We start from the raw sequence: 8,817 nt of genomic DNA, 5'->3' as shown, positions 1-8,817 counted from the left end.
TTGTTATTGCCTTCCACCGTTTCGGTTACGTATTGCGTATCGATAAATTTGAGCGTGAAAAAGAAATATCCGGACCAGTATCGCGAAACAGCGATAGATATCGCTTTTAACACCGGTACGGCAATTTAAAAATCGATCGGTCGGTGGCAAATTCCTGGCCAATGGAACCAGTGACAAAAAATGTACTACCTTTTTTTACTGCGTTAAAGAGAAGATAAATATAGATTTTGTTCGAGAATTTATTTTATTGAATATATTTAAAATAATATATTACAAAAATATTAATGATATTTAGATAATTTTGAAAATTAATTATGATAATCAATTTAATTGGTATAAGTAAAATATGTATGTAGTTCAGAAAGGGATCTGCGGCGGAAGGACCAATGCTACGGGCGAGAATTAAGGGGCTCAGTTCATTAAGGTGAGTTAATGTATCAGGACTGTGGGCACTCACCTTTATTCCCGTTCTGGACTCGTACCTGTTGATTTTTTGCTTGAACAAAACACTTGAGGATAGCGCGCGCTTGGAGGTGTACACTGTGTACTCGGCCGATCTTGTCACTCTCCGTACTCGACTACGGCTACGTACCCACTAAGGTTTTTTCGGGTAAAGGATGGGAGGAAGGGATAGAATCCAACAGCAATATTTATCATCTTAAAAAAATGCCGGAACATGTGCCAAAAAGTGCAAAAATCACCTCCACCGTGCTCCAGTGTCTATACGCCTATGTTCGGGCAATTTTAAAGGGAAAATCAACCTCGATTAAAACGATCCCGTTCAAAGCGGGCCATCCATCTCCGAAAATTTGCCTTTCCCGGCAACAGCAATTTTCCGAGCGAAAACCCTGAGAAAAAGTGGAACTTTTCTTTCCATTGCCGACTTTTACCCCCGAGGCGTACGTTTTTTTCGTGTATAAATTTTAATTAACATCAACCTGGAGGATGAAGGAGGTGAAACGGGGTGGAAACCGCCCTTCAGAGGATGAATTCCTCGACGAATTTTTAATAAGAACTTCGTTCTCGTTTATGGGCTATGCGATAGATTTATTTTTTCGCTGATGTCAGTTTTCAACGCCTGCTCGAGGAAAACTCGACTAGTTTCGCGTAAGAAAGGAAAGGGAAAAGTCTCTTGGATTTTACGATGTCGAGTTTTAGGAAAATTCGCTTTGAAAATTTAGAATTTTATGACGATGTTAAAAACATTAATTTTTAATCATCATGATCGTTTAATGTTGTGTCTAAGTGTCTATTGTCCTGGTCGGTTAAAAGATGCCCAAATCGTATTTTTAATCATATCCCAATATTTTTGTAAGGAACGAAGGTGGTTCGCTAGCATATTTGAAAAAAGCATTTTTTTATGAAAAATTTGGTACCACACACTTGGTATTTCAAGTCAAATTGTCGGAATGTTTGGTTTGGCCCAGATGTTACGGCACTATATAATACTATATCCAGTGACTTACGCACCATTAAATCTTGGTGCGATTCTAATCTCCTATGCCTCAACCTTTCAAAAACTAAAGTATTGTCATATAAAAGTACTATACAACCTTTTGTACTTAATAACACCATTATTGACGTCGTGGACTCTTAGGACTTGTTGTAGACAACTCGTTAAAATGGGACTTGCACATCGAAGCTTTATCAAAGAAACTAAGCGCTGTCTGTTTTGCGCTAAGATCAGTTTCTAAGGAACTTAACTCATCAACCTCTAGAATGGTCTATTATGCCCTTTTTGAGTCGCATCTCGTATTTTCAAACTTCAAAAGAGAGCAGTTCGATAATTACTGGGACTAAACAGTAGAACTCACTGCCAGAATTTCTTTAAAAATTTGAAAATACTGACTCTTCCTTCCTTATTCATTTTTGGAATCCGTTTGCTTAATCCGCAAGCACATATTCTCTATTCCGAAAAGGCCTTCTCACAACTATCCACTTAGGCATGCAGAGCACGATATTTATCTGGCAACCCCGAGCTCAGAACTAGTTAAGGGCTCAATACAGTACAATGCCAAGAAAATGTACAATCATTTGCCTTCGAATATCAAGTCACTTTCATTCTTTCCCGCATTTCGCAAAGCTCTGAAATCATACTTACTGGAGAGAGCCCTATATGCGGTAAACGACTTTTTTGTTGATGTTTAATCATGAACAATTTTGAATTTTAAAATTTTGATCATCTCACACACTGGTTAAAGGTCTAGTATTTAATATTTATGACAACTCTTGATTTTATGATATATAACATGATTTTATCCATTTACAGTTTTCCTTTTGTAACATTTTCTAGATACGCCTGTGTTCTGCAATGTCCATATATGTTTTATTTGTAATTTTATGACGTAAATTTTTTTGAATTGATTTGTATTGTATGACATTTTTTTTTATTATTTGTATATTTGTTTTTGTGCTTTTTTGTTTTATGAATGCTATCTCGATGAAGCTGTTTTGGCTTTTTGTACAATAAAGCGTTGCTTTTTTTATTCAGAGTGCCATTTTCTTTCGAATAAAGTAATAAAATATAGAGGGTGTCATTTAAAGTTGTAATTTCTGGTGAAACAAGAAGTGATTGAAAACAAAAAAATACGTCAATCAATCCTAATTTATGTCATATACTAGCAAACAAAATATCGTTTTTTATAATGTTAATAATTGCTAATTTTATAATGTTAATAATTAGATCAAGACCCGGGGAGTCTTGATCTTGGTCTTGTATTTGCTCATCGCTAATATTCAGTCGAGCCCTCCCCGTTTGCCTTCTTAATATTCTTAATTATTATTTTTGCAGAAGTTCGATCAGTTTCTATTCACTGCTATTTATGCTGGCGTATAACGTCGTATCAAGCCTAAAGTTGAGAATGAAGCTTCATTCAGAAACTCGCACTTAGTGGAATAAATTAGTGGTTTCAATTAGCGTAGAAGTTTGTTCCTTTAATTTCAATGTAAGCATTCAGAACATCAAAATTAGTGGTCATTTTCAATTAGTAGAAAAAGTTAACAAACTTTTAATTTTCCCACTAATTATACTTCAAAATTTGTGATGAATGTCATTTTGGTCTTTGGTTATCATCCGTCAAGAGAAATTGTGGTTAGAAATCAAAAGTTGATTGTTTAGTAAGCTAAATATTAGGCTCTCTCCAGGCCCTAGTCACTCAATAGTAATTTTATGGAACTACAAATTTAGTTTCTTCCGCATCGCCAGACGGCGCAAAAGACATTAAAGTACAGGTTTCTAATTTATATATGAAGGTGACATGACAGCCTCTATATTTACTACCATCTATGGTCTAGTTTTGGTGTAGTTTTCAAAATGTTGGTGATCCGTCAAGTTATTTTTAAATCATTTTTAAATAATTATTAATTCAGATATTTCTGATTTCCGGAAAGTTCGGTGATTTGTGTTTATAGTTTATGTTTTTATTCATTTGTGCATTTTGATATTTACAATCGATCATTATTTTCGTGTTCGATACCAAACATTTTTATTTTTTAAGACATTTTAGACATCTTAGAAATAATACCTTTATGAACAAACTAAAAACTGTTTAATCATAAATAAGTAAGTACATATCATGTACATATGTAGTTGGTAATATAGTATTTTTAGTAATAGTTAAGGGGTGTAGTAGTCTATACTATATTATAATTTATTTGTTAAATCAAAAAAATAGGCGGTATGTGCTCTATTGTTGGTGTTTAAAATGTATGTTTTCATAATTTTATTTTTAGTTTTGAATGTGTTACACTTTTAATGATCTAATAAAACATAAAATATAGTAAACAAGTCTATATTTATTATTTTATATTTTACAAGGAATAATTTTGCGCTTGAATAACGTTACCGTTTTAGTTAGCGTAAATAAAGAACGGAACTCTAAAATTATGTTATGCTAAAACTCTCCATTAGTTTCTTCCGGATCACCAGGTGGCTCTAAATGATGGACTTATTTGTTTTATATCAGTGTCTAATCTATCTCTAGTACGTGACATTAGTCTATGGCTCTCTCTATGGATACAACTGACAACCGCAAGCTGTTGCCAGGATATTCTATTAATTTTAATTGAATTGACATTGTGAATGATCGTAATATTATTTATCATGGCTGGGAAACTTAAATGGAAATGACAGTTCATTAAAAATAGTTTTTCCTCCAAGATGCAGAGGCGCAAAATATTAAAACTGTCAATATTAACAATGCAAATGTCAATATCTGACAATAATAAAATTTGATTTTTAACTGTCACTCAGAGACGCTTTTGTTGTGATTTTACGGTTTGATTTGTCGAATTATTGTAAAATTAAATTCCTTCAGATTTTTTGCCAGTATTCTGTTTTAGACAATGTTTTTTAAAAATGGTGGGACAATTTGTGTTTTGTAATAACTCTTAATTATTTTTTATCATGGAGTTTAATTGTTGTACACCTGGTTTCCGAAGGATACAATGGTAAGTAAATTAAACATATCTACTTACAGTTATAGATTTTTTAAATTAGTACTGCTAATAAATGCTACTTGCAGAGCAGTTATTTAATTTTTTTACGGTGCATGTAAGGAATTAAGGACGCGCGTTTTTTTTTATGATCAGCAGATAATTACATCTGATTTAATTTGTTTTGATTATTTCAGGTCCCAAACGGAAACAAACTGGGAATCTTGCCTACACCAAAATTATATACCTAGCCGTTTCCAATTCACTTCAAAGGGAGGAAAATTATGTAAAACTGCCTGCTATTTGCTGAAAACCACCAAAGATTAAATTATAACTGTAACAACTTAATATATACTATTTCTAGTATTTTTAATATATTTTTTAATTAATATCCGACATATAAGAACACTTTGTATGCTTTTAATTCAGTTGATTTATCGTGTATAATATGTTCGACCTAATTAAAAGCACACAAAGTGTCTTTGTATGTCTAAATATATTTTAAATTAACTAAAACAACCCCCCTTCCCCGCACCCCTCTCTTCCATTAGTATTTCTTCCTCCGTCTACTAGAGGCGCCCTTGTATAATAAAATTGAAATGTATTATAAGTTGCCTATCTATTTAATAGTATAAGTCTTTTATCTATGATTATTTATTCAATTTATGCAATTTATTTCACTAGGTTCTGAATGAAGCTTAATAGTAATTTTTAGTAATTAAAAAAATGTTGAATTTTGCTATCATATATTTGATTACGGTGCCCGGTGGCGTAGAAGTACAGGATCTCGTCTACCAATCTCAAGGTAGTGGGTTCGAATGCTACACCCGGCATTTCATCAGCCGACTATTTTTATTAAAATTAAAATAGTTTGGGTACCTAGGTCGACTCAGCCTTAAATGAGTACTTGGGATTCACAATCCTGAGTTAATAATAATAGGCGGTTGAAGCGTAGTGCTAGCCACATTACCTTCCTTGTATACCGAACGGTTCTAGCCTTGATTATGTATAAATAGATGTACAATGAGGGCTTAGTACAAGCCCGTCTTCTAGGTGGCGCCTTGCCCGTTCTGAATTTTTGTATTCCCCTACGATTTTCTTTGAGGGGAATCCGTTAAACCCGCCCATCGTTCAAAAATGGAAGGGCGCGAGGTCACATCTATTGGGCCACTTATTAGCACGTTTCACCCATGTTTTACGAAAATAGCTTTATCCTTGTTTGTTTCAACTGTGACAAGAAAAAAGGAAAAAAAGTTATATTCGCTTCTAAATTCGGCAGTTTTGTTGATCTTTCTCGACTTGTAATTTCGTTTCGTTTAGGTTATGTCTTATAAAAATAAATATTTATAAGCTTTTGAATTGAAATATACCTTAATGCATATCTGAGTAATTAAAAAATTCAGTTTTTTCGTCCCTCGCGAAGAAACATAAACAGTATTTGTGAAATTTGGATTAGAAACTATTATTTTATTAGTTTATTTTGTTGTGTTTAAGTGTTGTGTATTTGTACCTACTGGATAATATTTTCCAACATATTTAATTAAGCAAAAAGCATCTGTTTTACAGGTAAGTAAATACTGTTCATATTTATTTCTAAATTCATATAAATTTGTTTTAAATCACTCTTGGGAAAAATGTTATAGAGTCTGAGATAAGTTTAATAATAAACATTTGATAGATTGATAGATAGATTAAACGATAATGCCCAGTTTGCTTAAAAGTTTAAAAAAATACTGATTTTATGCTATAAATTGTTTCATTTCTCACTTTGCTTTTTTGGAATTGTCAGATATATTGTGTATTTTATAATTTTTCCGAGAATTTTTCTTAATAACTTGATAACGTAAAATATTTTTTATCTACAGTCAACCCTGTGTTTAGATAAAGCTTCATATCAGATTTCCTATTTTATATTTTCACTCAAATCATATTTTTTGTAAAATATGCTTGCAAAAGTAGCGTAAATTTGACAGGGAGGTATTTTTATAGATATACAGGATGATTCAAATATATATTTACTTTTAAAGTTATTAGTTATGAGCAAAGGTTATGAGTTTGTGAAAAGAAAGGCTATATTTTGTATTTTTGCTTGGTGGATTTGTTATTAAATTGTCATTCCAAAAAATACCATAATGTCGTAGTCGTATAGAGTTCATTTTGACCAAAGAATATATTTTGACCCTTTTTGGATTGAATTTTATTGTTTATATAATAAAATATATATTTAAAGCCCTCTCTTTCTAAGTTAAGTTAAAAATAGGTAATATCGACGTTTTTTACTGGAACTAATTTAAGTTAATAATTAATAATTATATAATTCATATAATAATATTAAAATAGACTAAATTGTTTATTATATACAGGATGAGTCAAAACTAGATATTATATTTTTCTTTGCTATTTCAAATGAAACACTGTATTTTATATCATAAATCAACAAAGCTTTTATGCAACTTTTGTTTTATTAAGATCTATATCCCAAATTAATAGTTATTAAATTGTTTTCAATTGTCTCTTTGCGAATAAACATGATTTGTTTTACGCAATTTTTATTAGTAGGTTTGTCGTCAAAAGTGATGTATCTATTTATCAGCGACAAAAATTAAGAATTAGATGTCTAAAATAATTTCCTAATTATTTTTTTACTTGGCATCAGTAAATATGATTTATTTTATCGATGCAGCTGAAAATAATTATCTATTCTAAAAGAGGACATTGCTGTATAAACATCGATTATGGATTTAAAAATTATTTTTCAAAACAAAGTTGGACAAAATTTTTGGAGAAAAAATTGGACTTCTGTTCGAAATAATTGAGAAAAACCCAACATCTAGTTTTGACGCCCCCAGTATATATCGTGCATTATAGTTGATTATACTGCAATTTATTATACACACGTAGTTTTGTTTGGTGAAAATGAAACTTTCTAAAAGTATTCCCAATTAAAACATATTAAGAATTTCCTACATTATAATTTTGAAAGACGTTTGAGTGGGCAGACAATTTGGTCTAAAATAATCATATGTCTAAAAAAATTAGTCTAAAATAATCAAAAACCACTTAACACATATAACTCGCTTTTAAAAAATCTAAAAGAAAAAGTTTGTTTATTATATTCATATTTTATTAAATTATTATAGGTGTGACTGCTAAGTGGTCGTACTCGCCACTTTAACCAAGCATTGGTGGGACCTTCAGAGATCATAATGCGAATTTCTTCATACCATGTAAATCTATATACATGTATTAATAAATGCGTTTGCTTTATTAAATTTTTTTTCTTATACGGTATGAGCGAAAAAAAACGGCGTCTATTTGTTTACGTACAAATGACATCGATATTCATTTCCAAACCACCTCTGAGGCCGTTTTTTTTTATCGTATGGTATATATTTACATATCCCTTATCCTTTAATTCCGATTTATTTCTAATAATTATAAAAATAAGATACCTGATTAATTCTTCCGAAATATTATAAAATGAGATATCACGAAAGAAATAAAGTTAATTATCTCGTTTGTTTTGGGAATTCCAAAAAAATAAAAAAAAGGGTATAGAGAATCTTTAGAGACACAGTTCAAATGTTATTTTTGAGTATACTGGTTGCTTCAAAAAATGTGGCGGATACATGTTTTTTAATGCAAAACTCCATTTTTATTTTATTTTCGATTCTGCCTAAAATTCTATAACTTTTTTTTATAAATAACGTTAGTAAGTATTTACAATTTAAAAAAAAAGTAAAATTTTATTCCTATGTTACTTAACTGTCAGTTGTTTCCGAAGTTGGACTACACAAATTTGGTAGGAGTGTTTTACAGAGATGAAAAAAAAATATATTTATATGTAAAAATACTTGCAGTTAGATGCTACACTGTGTTCAAACATTTTTTTTGGCTGATCCGATATATATATTATTATTTTTTCTAGTGATTTTACAAAACCTTTCAACATTTGTTAAGAAAGTATATTAAGTACACCTATACTCAACAGCTTGCAATCTGTTCTGAATTTTATCCTTCTTTTAATTCATTTACATTATAACAAGTTGCCATATGACAAAACAAAAATTATTTATTATTAAACATTAAGTAAAGTGATTTATTTAGTTATATGACATTCTTAATAGAAGTTGAAGGATTTTGTAAAATCTATCAGAAAGAATTATAATATATCGGGTGTTTTTCAAAAGTAGCTTGATTGATGTATTCAATTAGTTTCGGTCATTTCTTGTTTCACCGGAAATGACTACAACTTTTGGTTTTTAAATGGTACCGTCGGTATTTTTTTACTTTATTTTGCAGAATATGGCATTCTCAATAGAATAATTCAATGTCAACTTTTGACTCTTTTACTTAAAAAATAGTATTTTAAAGTTCAATCTA

General features: G+C 30.6%; 1 long non-coding RNA gene across 1 annotated transcript; it reads left to right on the top strand.

Annotated features, from left to right (window-relative positions):
- The first annotated feature begins 5,436 nt into the window (after positions 1 to 5,436).
- Positions 5,437 to 7,701, top strand: LOC115888394. Its single transcript, XR_004051247.1, has 2 exons — positions 5,437 to 6,000; positions 7,575 to 7,701. It is a non-coding gene; the product is annotated as an uncharacterized LOC115888394 (long non-coding RNA).
- Positions 7,702 to 8,817: the final 1,116 nt, after the last annotated feature.

This window comes from Sitophilus oryzae, unplaced genomic scaffold (assembly GCF_002938485.1).
Source record: "Sitophilus oryzae breed Bouriz unplaced genomic scaffold, Soryzae_2.0 scaffold_734_pilon_pilon, whole genome shotgun sequence".
Taxonomy (NCBI): domain Eukaryota; kingdom Metazoa; phylum Arthropoda; class Insecta; order Coleoptera; family Curculionidae; genus Sitophilus; species Sitophilus oryzae.
Note: the sequence above shows the minus strand (reverse complement) of the source record. Positions and strands in the feature narration are given on the sequence as shown.